The sequence below is a fragment of the Anolis carolinensis genome, chromosome 5 (genome assembly GCF_035594765.1).
Source record: "Anolis carolinensis isolate JA03-04 chromosome 5, rAnoCar3.1.pri, whole genome shotgun sequence".
Classification (NCBI taxonomy): Eukaryota; Metazoa; Chordata; class Lepidosauria; order Squamata; family Dactyloidae; genus Anolis; species Anolis carolinensis.
The window spans coordinates 16,091,899-16,105,609 of NC_085845.1; positions in this window are offsets into that span (position 1 = coordinate 16,091,899).

The window sequence follows — 13,711 nt, forward strand, 5'->3', positions numbered from 1 at the left end:
CATTGTCAGTGATTCCCAAAAGGTAATACTCGGGCTTTAGAGAGAAGGTTGTCTTTAGAATTTTCTGGGTCTCTATGTGCACCATTTTCCAGAATTTTTGAGTTTCCTCACAAGACCACCAGACATGAAAAAAGGATCCCACCTGTTTCGAGCATTTCCAGCATTTGTTTTGCACGTTTGGATACATTATTCCTAATTTTTCCGGCGTGATGTACCACCTATGGAAAATTTTAAACCAGTTTTCTTTCAGGTCTGTAGCATAGGTATAATTTATTTTTTTTTTCCATATTAACTCCCACTCCTCAAATTTAATTTGTCTGCCAAGGTTCCTTGCCCATTTCACCATACATGCCTTTACAGTTTCTGTGTCTGTCGACCATTCTAGTAGCTTGTTGTACAGTAACGTGATACCTTTCTTCTCACTTCTAAGCAGTTTATCCCATATAGAATCGGTTTCATTAAATCCTGTTTGGCAGTCTTTTAAATATTGCTCTTTTATTTGGGCATATTGGAACCATGACATTTTAGTATAGATCTTCTTTAATTCGTCTAGATCTTTCAAATGATACCGTCCATTGTTTTTTAAGAGAATATCCTTGTAAGTAGGCCATTTTTCCCATCCAAGAATTTTCCTTTGATTGGCCTCCAGGGGGGAGATCCATAGTGGAATTTTGAGATACATATATTTTTTATATTTTTCCCAGATCTTTATAATTGGGGATCTTATGAAGTGGTCTCCAAAATTCTTTTCCACCGTTCTTTTATCATATCCAACATATGCATGCCAACCCCGCCTTAAGTTGAAGCCTTCTAAGTCTAGCAATTTCTCATTCCTTAATAGTGCCCACTCTGTTGCCCATATTAATGCAGCGGCTTCCGAATATAGTTTTAAATTCGGGAGTCCAAATCCTCCTCGAGTTTTTAGATCAGTCATCACCACATATTTAATTCTGGGCTTTCTCCCTTTCCAGATGAATTTGGAGATTTCCCTGTTCCAGACGTTGAAAATCTTGGCATTGCGAATAATAGGTAGATTCTGAAAAAGGTAGAGCATTTTGGGGAGGACATCCATTTTGATGAGCGCAATTCTTCCCAAAATGGATATGTTTAAATTGGACCAGTTCTTGAGATCTTTGCTGATCTCTTTCCACTTCAGATAGTAGTTATTTTCTAGTAGTTGTGCGTTTTTGTTTGTTATCCAGATCCCCAGATATTTAATTTTTGACGACACCTCAGTGCCTGCTTCCTCTTGAAGGGCCTTTTGATTAGATTTTGTAATATTTTTGGTCAATATTTTTGTCTTTTTTTTGTTCAGATGGAAGCCTGCTAGGTCTCCAAATTCTTGCACCTTGTTTAGCCATTTTTGAATGTTTTTCCTGGGTTCTTCGACAATGCATATGAGATCGTCGGCAAATGCTCTCAATTTATAGTCCTTAAAATTGATTCTCGCCCCTCTTAGGTCCTTATCAGCCTGGATATTTTTTAGAAGAATCTCCAGAGCAAAAATGAAAATAAGTGGTGACAACGGGCACCCTTGCCGGGTCCCTTTCTCAATCCTAATTTCATCTGACCAACACCCATTGATTGAAAGTTTGGCAGTCTGATGGTCATAAATCTTATCGATCGCATTATAGAAGTGGAATCCAATATCCAATTCTTTGAAAAGTAATTTAAAAAAAGCCCAGTTCAATTTATCAAAAGCCTTTTCTGCGTCGATGGACAAAAGTGCCAGTTCGTTTTGGTGGTTTTTATCATAGTATTCTATAATATCCAGAATGCACCTTACATTTTCTCCTATTTTTCGGTTTGGAAGGAATCCAGTTTGTTCTTCCGCGATCCATGTACATAGGAATTCCTTGAACCTATTTGTTAATACTCCTGTGAATATTTTATAGTCCACATTGAGAAGTGATATAGGGCGATAGTTTCTTATTTCAGTGGGGTCCGAGTTTTCCTTTAGTATTGTAATAATATCAGCAGATTTCCAGGAATCTGGAATTTCATTACCTAAAAGAATCTGATTCATGATCTTTTGCAAATGTGGAATTAATTCGTTTTGGAAGGTTTTGTAAAAGCACGCTGGGAATCCGTCTGGGCCCGGTGCTTTATTGCCTTTCATTGCCTTTATTGTTCTCCTTATTTCATCTTGAGTTATTTCTTTGTTTAAAAATTCTCTTTGGTCCTCCGTAATTTTCTCTAGCTTTTGTTTTGCTAAGTATTCAGCTATTTTTGAGTAATCCACTTGTTCCTGTTTATATAATTGGGTATAAAATTTGTGAAATTCTTTTGTGATACTTTTATCAGTAGTAAAGTCTTCATTGTGGGCTCTTATTTTTGTTATGAATTGTCGTTGTCGCTTCTTTCTGATTTTCCTAACTAGCCACGTACCCGGCTTATTGGCATTTTCAAAGTTATACTGCTTGATGAATTTTAGACTTTTCGCAATGTCTTCAAGATCAATTCGTTCCTTATCTTTCTTCAGTTCTTTTAGTTTTTGGAGGGCATGTTTATCCTTGGAGTTCTGTTTCAATTGCTTTTCTGTGGTATCAATTTCTCTTTTTAAGTCGTTAATTTTTTGAAATTTTAATTTATTCTTTCTGGATTTATGCTGGATTAGGTGGCCTCTCAGGACTGCTTTATAAGTGTCCCAGATTATTTGAAGTTTAGAGTCCTTCTGGGTGTTGAATTTAAAGAATTCCTTTGTGATGTCTTTATATCTGTTTATATCTTCTTCTGATTTGATTAGGTTGTCATCTAATCTCCATTTGTGGTATGCTGGTTTATAGTTAAAGTTCATAGAGATTGGGCAGTGATCAGATTTATCTCTGGGTAGAATCTTGATCTCAATAGATTTGGTTAGAAGGGAACTCGACGCCCAAACCATGTCGATCCTCGACCATGAATCATGCCTATTTGAGTAAAATGTATAGTCTCTTTGAGTTGGGTTGTGGTAGCGCCATATGTCATGTAAATTGAATTCCTCTTTCATTAGAAACATGTTTCTAGGTAGTCTCCCACAATCGTCCTTCTTTGCTCGTTTCGTTTTCCGAGTTTTGTCTTGGGCAGGGTCCAAGACTCCGTTAAAATCGCCGAAGATCATGATATGTTCCGCCTCTGATTTGGTAATCTGGTCTTTTAGCTCCTTTATAAACTGAGTTTTAGGGCCATTTGGAACATAGACGTTGCATATCAAGATCTTCTGGACGCCCAATGAAATTTCGACTCCCACGAATCTCCCTTCTGTATCTTTAAATTTTAGTTCTGCTTCTAACCTTTCTTTGATATATAATACTACCCCTCTCTTTTTCCTCAAATCTGCAGAAAAGAATTCCCTCCCCAGTTTTGGATTTTTCAAATAAGCCACATATTTTTGTGCTATGTGTGTTTATGGGAATTGAATGTTTGCCCTATGTGTGTATAATGTGATCCGCCCTGAGTCCCCTTTGGGGTGAGAAGGGCGGAATATAAATACTGTAAATAAATAAATAAACAACAACTTTATTTTTGCACCCTGTCTCCATCTCCCTGAAGGGACTTGGTACAGCTTACATATGGCACAAGGTGCCTAAAATAATGTATAAAATAAACACATAGTACAATACAAAATAAACCACTAGAATATAAAAACAACAATTTGAACTCAGAACAGCGTCCAATAACCTATAGTGTCAGTAATGTCTGGGCAGCAAAATCAGGCAATTCCGACTGGATGTCCCACATGAGGGTCTGCCTCCAGCGGCAAACCAAAAACAGGCAACTTGGAAGTCTCTGAACAGACTCAGAAGTGGTGTTTGGAGATCAAAAGACAACTTGGCAAAGCGGCACTACCTAGAAGAATCCTTCACCTTGTGCAACTGTGGAGCAAAACAAATAACTTAGCATCTGTATGCTTGTCCACAATGCCCTGCCTCGTGCACAGAGGAAGAACTGTTTAAAGCTACAGACAATGCAGTTGCTGTTGCCCATTTCTGGTCTACAGTAGAGTCTCACTTATCCAACATAAGCGGGCCAGCAGAACATTGGATAAGCAAAAATATTGGATAATAAGGAAGGATTAAGGAAAATCCTATTAAACATCCAATTATGTTATGATATTACAAATTAAGCACCAAAACATGTTTTATAAGTCTGCCACTTATTTGGGAGGAGGGCTGCTCTTGTATTGTTGTTAGGCATGTTTGCCCGCAGCACGTTGCTGCCTAGAGAAAAGGTTGTGGATCCGGGTGGGAGGCAGACTGTGTTGGATAATACAGAACGTTGGATAAGTGAAGGTTGGATAAGCGAGACTCTACTGTAAATCTATTTAGCTGCTTGTGATAATTTTGCATCCGATCAAAATGCTACTCCTGAGCATCGACCAAGCCATAGCTACCTATGGCTTACATGGCTAAACTGAAATTTGAACTTGGATCTTGTAGTATCCCAATTCAACATTTATTCAAAAAGGCTTAGGATCAGAAATGTGTTGGATTTCTGATTTTGAAATATTTGCAAATGCATCATGATATGTAAGATCACATCATGATGTATTTGCAAAGACAGTCATACTCAGCCATGAGCGATCGCCTATGATGATAATGATATATCTTGGATGTGGAACCCAAGTCTAAATAAGATGTTTTGGAGATCAAGCCCAAGTTTCAACTAGCCTTTATATCTATGGCCTGAAGGTTATTTTATACATGCATGAAACAACGTTTGTGTACATTGAACCACCAGAAAGCAAAGGTGCCACTATCTCAGCCACCCATGTAGATAATTTTGGGTTATGGAGAATTTTGGATTTAAGCTTTAGTTTAATTATCTTTTAATAATAACTTTTTATTGTTTCTTACTTACATATGTTTATCTGTACATGTTTAAATTCCAGGGAAAAGGAAGGCAATTAGTGAAGAAATAGAACTAAAACAAGAAGTTGTTGAACTTGATAAAGTTGTGGATGACTATGATTGGTTTTTTTGTAGGCTTGCATGTTGCTTTAATGCTGATTTATACCTATATGTTAAGTAGTGTGAGCCAGTGTCAATGTATTGGTTTGAATGTTGTATTGGTTTGAATGTTGAATTTAGATTCATTAAAAAAAGGGTCTGAATCCTTGAGTTATGGAAACCCAACAGGTGACTATGGGCAAGTGGCACTCTCTCAGGGTCCTTCCACATAGTCATATAATCCAGAATATCAAGGCAGAAAATCCACAATATCTGCCTTGAACTGGGTTATCTGAGTCCACACTGCCATGTAATCTAGTTTAATGAGGATTCTATACAGCTGTGTGGAAGGGGCCTCAGTCTCAGATGAATGCAATGATAAAATTCCTAGTAATAAATATCTCCAAGAAAGCCCTATGATAGGATCACCGTATGTACAAGTCAACTTGAAATTATACAAAAGCAAATAACATATGTACCGTATATTACGTATGATTTGTAATGCCTGCATTCTGCTGCTATGTTAACTTTCAAAGAGAAAGCAGCTCAAAGCTTTAATCCTATTGTTACAGTAAGATTATTGGATCAATGGAATATACACAGAGTGTAATTAAAAGGGGCCACGATGAGACCAAAGGAAATTTTAATGGGGTGGGAAGAAGAGCAATGGGGAGCAGTGTCCTCGTTTGTCTCCGCCGCTCCCAAAAGAGAGTTCTTTTTATTGCTGTGGCTCCTTTAAGGCTCATAGTTTTGTTTTAACACTAGCTTTTGTGGATTCCCACTTGCTTCCTCTTTTCATGCACCTCTGTGAATTAATACGTTCTCACTTCATTTTTATTTTATCACTTTGGATCATATAATAAGTATATAGTGTTAATTTGTGTGCCTTCAAATCACTTGTTGATTTATGGTGACCAATGACTTTTATAGGCTTATATGCCAACGTTAAAAACTGTGGCATAGACACTGAGAACTGGGAAGCCCTGAGCCTTGAGCGCTCTAATTGGAGGTCAGCTGTGACCAGCAGTGCTGCGGAGTTCGAAGAGGCACTAATAGAGGGCTTAAGGGAAAAACCTGCCAAGAGGAAGGCCTGTCAAGCCAACCCTGACCGAGACTGCCTTCCACTTGGAAACCGATGTCCTCACTGCGGGAAAATAGGTCTCTTCAGCCATCTACGGATCCATCCCCAAGATAGCGAAGACGGAGGACCATCATCCTTGAACTATGAGGGATCGCCTAAGTAAATCCCAGGATGGCATTGTTTGGAGCCATGATATGATATTTAAACTGCTATAATTATGCAATGTGGATACACCTTTATAGACTCTTCACTTAACTCATTAATAGAAGATCACATATATGATGAAAGCTACTTTGGGTCCTGCACAGAGGGAAAAGTGGCATATGAAATAAATTAAAAAGTAAGTAATGTTATTCTTCATCCCACTTTTTAGAAAGCAAATAATATGGATAGATATTGAATACTGACGTTATGGATTTTTAACTTGGGAAACTATTGGATCCAGGCAGGGGCGGTTCAACCATTAGGCGAAGTATGTGGTTGCTGAAGGCGCCATCCTCTAAGGGGCACCTAGGGGGTGCCGTTGAGGTACCTCCGCCCAGGCGTGGCCTTCCTGCCTCCGCAGCGGCCGGGCCACCATGGCAGTTAAAAATGGCGCCGAGGTGCCTTCACTTTAAAGCAGAGGCGCTGAGTCACTTCCTTCAAGTGCTTCCCAAGCTTCGGTGGTGACCCAGGTGTTTTGGACTCCAGTTCCCACCAACTCTGAGCATCAGCCAAAGCAGTGAGGCTGTTGGGAATTGAAGTCTGCTCCCTGGGGGCATGGCCTGAGGAGGAGGCCATTCAAGTTCAGGCATGGCGGCCGCAGCTTGCTCCCAGCGCTGGCGAGGAATGGAGGGCAGCAGCATGGAAAGCGAGGACCAGGGAAATGGAGGCACCTATAGAGTGGCCAAGGTGGGCAGCCCCTTCAACCTGTGGCACTTCCTGCAGCAGCCCCAAGTCCTCGCCCGACTCCTGAGTGCCGTAAGCTGGGACTCGCGGGCGGGGGGTTCGGGAGGGGGTTGAAGGAGCTCTCTGAGCACTCCTGGGGAGGGCTGAGGTGCGGCCTGATTGGTTACTTCAGATACCTGGGCTCGAGGGAGGGAGTCACTGGCCCAAAGACTTTCTGAAACTCCCAGGATTTTATAGCATTGAGTCATGGCAGTTAAAAGTGCTGCCAAGTTGCATTTGTTTACTTTACAGCAGGCATAGGCAAACTTCTGCCCTCCGGTTGTTTTGGACTTCAACTCCCACAATTCCTAACAGCGAGGGGCAACCATGAAAACTATTTGCTCAACTATCTATGGCAGGCATGGGGCAAACTTTGGCCCTTTGGGTGTTTGGACTGCAACTCCCACAATTCCTAACAGCCGGTAGGAGTCCAAAACACCCGGAGGGTCGAAGTTTGCCTCATGCCTGCTGTAAAGTATACAACTTGGCAGCACTTTTAACTGCCATGACTCAATGCTATAAAATCCTGGGAGGTTCAGAAAGTCTTCGGGCCGGTGACTCTAAGGCAAACAATTGGCATACTAAAGCATACTGGATTCAAGTTAACTAGCAAAGAAAGTGGGATGATGGTCATATGGGGAGTCAAGGCTCTTCTGGACTCTTGGACCAGTTCTTAAACATACTTGTGGATTATCTGCCTTGATATTCTGGGTTATATGGCTGTGTGGACGGACCCTCAGCACTCTTCCACACAGCCATATAACCCAGAATATTAAAGCAGAATAACCATAAACAATATCTGCTTTGAACTTTGAATAGCCATAAACAATATCTGCTTTGAACTGGGTTATCTGAGTCCACACTGCCCTGTATCCCAGTTCAATGTTTGCTGCTGAATTCGCAAATATAGTAATTCCTACATAACATTAGCATGTATTGAACTGCTTTTTCTGTTGAATTGTTTTAAAACATGTTTCGGTGCTTAATTTGTAAAATCATAATGTAATTTGATGTTCAATAGGCTTTTCCTTAATCCCTCCTTATTATCCAACATTTTCGCTTATCCAACGCTTTTATTTTTCAGTGATTGTTCAGGGGGAGTGGTGCCAAAATTCTATTCACTTACACTTGAAAATTACCTAGGGCCAGCCCTGGATCCAGGAGTGAGCTGTATTCAGCCTTAACCTTTATATAAGTCACTTTAAGAGCATCAGCTGGATCAAGTTAAGGAAGTCCATTTAGCTTCTGTTTGGACACAAGAAAGATGACCTTTCCACCCACACTTGCACCATCCTCTTTGCACCCCATTGGAAACTGCAGGGATCTCTTTCATCCAATCCAATGTTTGGAATTGTTCAGACCAAGAGAGTATATTAAATAAGGCAGGCTAAACTAAGTAGCCACTGTATGATGTCTGAGAAAGCATGGAAGTCATTATAGTGTGTTGTTTGAGCCCCAAGATACAGTTCTGGTTTGAATCCTTGCTTAGCCGCAGAAACCTACTCAGCACCCTCTGGCAAGTTATCTTCGGCCTAAGAGAAAGGCCATAGTAAAACTCCCTCTGAAGAATTTTTCCCAAGAAAACTCTATAATAGTATTGGCATGAGTGGAGGTTGACTTGAGGACACATAAAAACAACTTATGTGAATAGGTGGGAATAGTGACTCACAGCCAGTGCTGTGGGGTAATGTCACTGTAAATATTGTTGCCATTTTATTGCCCAGAAGAAACTGTGGTTAGTGTTGCTTATGGCTTCTTGTATGCTGCTTAACAAATGGTCACCAGCTATTGCAATCTAGCAGTACTGAATACAGAGAGAAGCCATTGCACAAGGAGGAGAAAATTCCTGGCAGTTGTGAAAGCCAAAGGCTCTTTCAACTCTTCAGAGAGGAAGTTGTAGTAATAACAGGCCACTCTTTCCTGAGGGACCCCAAGCGTTGCATGCAGCAGTTACAAGAATGAGACTTCACCTTTGCAAACTGGCTAGGGCTAGAAACATGGTGAGGCAGATGTATTGCACAAGCATTTTGATAGCAAACAGCTGTAACTGCTGCCTCTTGCAAGAATAAAAAATAATTCCAGGCGAGCTCTGCTTACTGAAGTGGAGAACAATACGGTGTTCTCTTCTCATTTCCTTACATTTCTAAAAGCCAACTGGGCTGTTGGTTGGATGTTTCCTCACCATTGGGAATTGGACAGCATTCTCTATGGCTCGTGAAGGTGACAGGAAAGTGTAGGAAGGCTGGCTTATCTGCCTCTGAAGATGCCTGCCATAGATGTGGGCGAAACGTCAGGAGAGAATACTTCTGAAACATGGCCATACTGCCCTGAAAACACACAACAACCCTAAGACTAGGACCATCCAGGAATGGAAGCACCCGAGCCTGGGCAGGATGAGGCTTTTCAGGAGAAAGAGCGGGACTTAACTCTCCCCGCTCAGCTTCAACCTAGAGTTGACGCTATCCAGCTGTGGAGGTCCAGTCAGCTAGCTCAAAAGAGAAACTCACAGCTGAAAGGACTTTTCAGGAGCAGCAGAAAGGGCTGCTTGTTGGAAGCAATTGTGTTGGCGCCAAGTTCTAGTTCTTTGCTACTTCCTATGTACTAGGGAATTTGTACGTGATCTTGAAAACATACTTAGTGTCTGTGTAAAATTTGAGGAAATGAAAGTTATGACCCACTCCTGGACAAACAGCTGATTTCTAGGAGGAAAGATGATGAGCTAAATAGAGCAGAGCAAGCAGAATGAAAGTAGAGTATTTCTGCTTGAAGAATTGTTTTTGAGGAAATGGGATCACATGGATTCTGCTAACAATCATTTCTGTGCTCTATAAGGGGGTTAAAATGTTTGGAAACACCAAAGCATGTGTCTGTAGGGTATTTCCATTGGTGGGGCACTGAGAGGGGATTTGTGACTTTGTGTAACTGGGCTGTTTTAGAGATGTTAGGCACTGACTGCAATTCTGTTTGGTGCAGCATAGTTTAGCTGTTTTTCATGTAGAAAAACTACTTTGCGGCATTCTCCTGACCGACCACACTGAAGCCACATGTGCCTTGAGGGATGGTGTTTGTGTGTGTCCCTGAAGTCCATTGCAAAGTTATTATATCTTCACCTGGGGTTCATCAGTGTCCTCCAGCAGTTTCATTCAGCTAGTGTATCCTATTTGCATCTGACTACAGGGACAAAGCCAAATGTTTCTGTGGCTCTGATTCCTCCTCTCCTTCAAGCATGGAATGCTTGTTACTGAGAGAGTTAAAAAGTTATGGTAGGTCTGGGAGAGTTTTGCTTGCTGCAGGGGAAGAAAGGCAACACAAGCCTCTGCAGTGATCAAAAATTGGAATTTAACTTAACACCTGCAGATGTCACTAACAGAATGGCATCCATTTATTAGAACAGTAATTAAGAACAGAGATAAAATTGCTTATTAAGTAAAGGTAAAGGTTTCCCCTGACGTTAAGTCCAGTTATGTCTGACTCTGGGGGTTGGTGCTCATCTCCATTTCTAAGCCAAAGAGCCGGCGTTGTCTGTAGACACCTCCAAGGTCATGTGGCCAGCATGACTGCATGGAGCACCGTTACCTTCCCGCCGGAGCGGTACCTATTGATCTACTCACATTTGCATGTTTTTGAACTGCTAAGTTGGCAGAAGCTGGAGCTAACAGTGGGTGCTCACTCCGCTCCTGAGGTTTGAACCTGGGACCTTTCGGTCTGCAAGTTCAGCAGCTCAGTGCTTTAACACACTTTTTGGGGCTCAAAAAAAATGCTTATTACCGCCCCTCAAAAGCCTAATAGAGAATGTGTCAGAGGGAAAGCCTCTCTTCATTATGGCAAATGAAATGGCTTTGGTGGCTGATCAATTCCACATATTGAGGCATATTGAGGAAATAACACAGCAAGCCTATGCTGCTTAGTGATCTTTTGTTTTCATAGTCTGAAGAAACTTGCCACTACTCAGCCTTTGTTAGGTGAAAGACCTCATTGTTGGGACTATTGAAAAATACGTTTACTTCCATGAATTTGGATGACCAATTACCAAAAAGTGCAGAAATACTTCCCTTCTTTTTTCAGTCTTTTAACATTTGATGTTTTAACATTTGAGTCTCACTTATCCAACATTTGCTTATCCGACATTCTGGAAAATCCAATGCAGTCTGCCTTTTAGTAGTCAATGTTTTGTAGTCAATATTTTCAATACAGTGTGATGTTTTGGTGCTAAATTCGTAAATACAGTAATTACTACATAGCATTACTGCATATTGAACTATTTTTTATGTCAAATTTGTTGTAAAGCATGATGTTTTGGCGATTAATTTATAAAATCATAATCTAATTTGATGTTTAATATGCTTTTCCTTAATTCCTCCTTATTATCCAACATATTCACTTATCCAATGTTCTGCCGGCCCATTTATGTTGGATAAGTGAGACTCTACTCTACTGGTTTCAGCTCTCTCGCTTTAATACTGGAACAAACTATTGACTTTGTGGGATATCTCTGGTATACTAACTTAACGTGTTTTGTTTTTTTAGTGTCTTCAATCTCTTTCTGATTTATGGCAACCCTATCATAGGGTTTTTATTGGTGACATTTGTTCAGAGGGGTTTTGCCACATTCATCTTCTGAGGCTAAGAGAATCCAAGGACAACCCATTGGTTTCCAGGCCAAACAGGTATTCGAATCTTTGTCTCCAGAGTTATAGTCTAGTGCTTAAACCATTACACTACAGTGGCTTTAGTTTATATTAGTTTTCATTCTCATTTCCACATGAAGAATAGCGGAGATCACAACTGAGAGTGAAAATGCCGCAAGATTACTTTTTAATGGCGTTCACTCCATCCCATCTCTGTTATATGCTTGTCTGATGTGTCTGAAAGGGCCTTCTTGGTGGTTATTCCCAAACACTGGGGTTTTCTCCCACGGGAAGCTAAACTAACCCTTTCTCTATTGTGTTGTCGATTCTGCCACATTCCATGCACTGTGCTGATATGTAGACATATTTGGTCTGAATATCTTCCAACTCACAAATCCTCAGACTCTATTCTACACTTATTTGAATTGTTTGCCATTTTATACACAGAAGCCATTTTACCATGCCATTGTATATAATAGGATTTGAGTATCTGTGGATTTTGGTTTCCACAGGAGTCAAGGAAACAAAAATCAGTGAACACCAAGAGACCATTGTATGCATACAGTTATGCAATGTAGATAACTTTTGGTCAGTTTTTTCAATAAAATTGCCATTACTCTTTAGCTGTACTGTACTTTGTTTTAATCTGTGAAGTGAACTGTCTTGGTTCCTATGTTGGAAGAAAAGTAGGATCTAAATAAGATAGATGATACAGATTGATGATAATGATAAGGAGCTCCCCAACGTTTTTCATGCAGTGACAGAGTCCACGTTTCTTTAAGGAGAGGGAATTATTACTAGTGTCATGTCTACTTGAAATTTCAAACTATAACTAACAACCTGTAGCCTCCTTGAATGTTTGATATTTCCTATTTTATACATTTTAACAAATGGTTATTTTTTTAAAATATGTTGGAGAAGTATTGCTGTGTTCATGCTGTAAAAAGACTATGGGTGTGTTCCTGACATAATGAACTCCGGGCACAAACAGCCAAAACAGCTGACTTGGAGGGATTGATGGGACCAGATCTTAAACATCAAAAATCAGATCTTAAACCAAACCCTGAGGGAAAAGTGACAGGAGACGGTGAGCCTCATCTTTGTGTTGATTCATCTCTCCAGAATGAGGGTGGAAACATTTTTGTGATTGCCCAAATTGGAAATGAAATAGGTCAGAGACTTCACATTATGGCTGGAAGCCTGTGGAATGGGATGGGAGAACTGGATTGCTTGGTTTAAAATAAGAGGAAACATAAAGCAACTTAAAGTTGGAACACGGCTATCCCATGAGATACAGTCTTCTCAGTATAGCAATTCAACAGGAAGGACATTGAAAGGGATGTGAAGAGTGTGATTTCTCCATATATAAAAGTGCATTATGACATTGAAGAAAGCGGACACCTTTGAAACAGAGGCATTTTCATTTACAGAATCACTTTGGGTGCAGAAGAAAAGCCTGAAAGGAGACGTAATGGCCATGTATAAATATGTGAGGGCAAGTCATAGGGAGGAAGGAGCGAGTTTGTTTTCTTCTTCCCTGGAGACTAGGACACGGAACAATGACTTCAAACTACAGGAAAGGAGATTCCACCTGAACATTAGTAAGAACTTCCTCACTGTGAGAGGTGTTCACCAGTGGAACTCTCTGCACCGGTGAGTGGTGAAGGCTCCTCCTTTGGAGGCTTTTTAGCAGAGGCTAGATGGCCATCTGTCGGGGGTGCTTTGAATGGGATTTTCCTGCTTCTTGGCAGGGGGTTGGACTAGATGGCCCATGAGGTCTCTTCCAACTCTATGATTCCATTACTGTACCTGATCCAAAAGGTTTTCTAATACCAGGGATATGCTGAATTCAGTTATCAAAGCATTAACTATATACACCTGTATGTTCTGTGAGCTTTTCATACTATAGGTAAAGGTTTCCCCTGACGTTAAGTCCAGTCATGTCTGACTCTGGGGGGTTGGTGTTCATTTCCATTTCTAAGCCGAAGAGCCGGTGTTGTCCGTAGACACCTCCAAGGTCATGTGGCCGGCATGACTGCATGGAGCGCCATTATCTTCATACTATACAGTTATAATATTATTATTCTACTTCCACTGTCATGGCTGCATCCTACGGAATCCTAGGATTTGTTATTTGATGAGGCCCT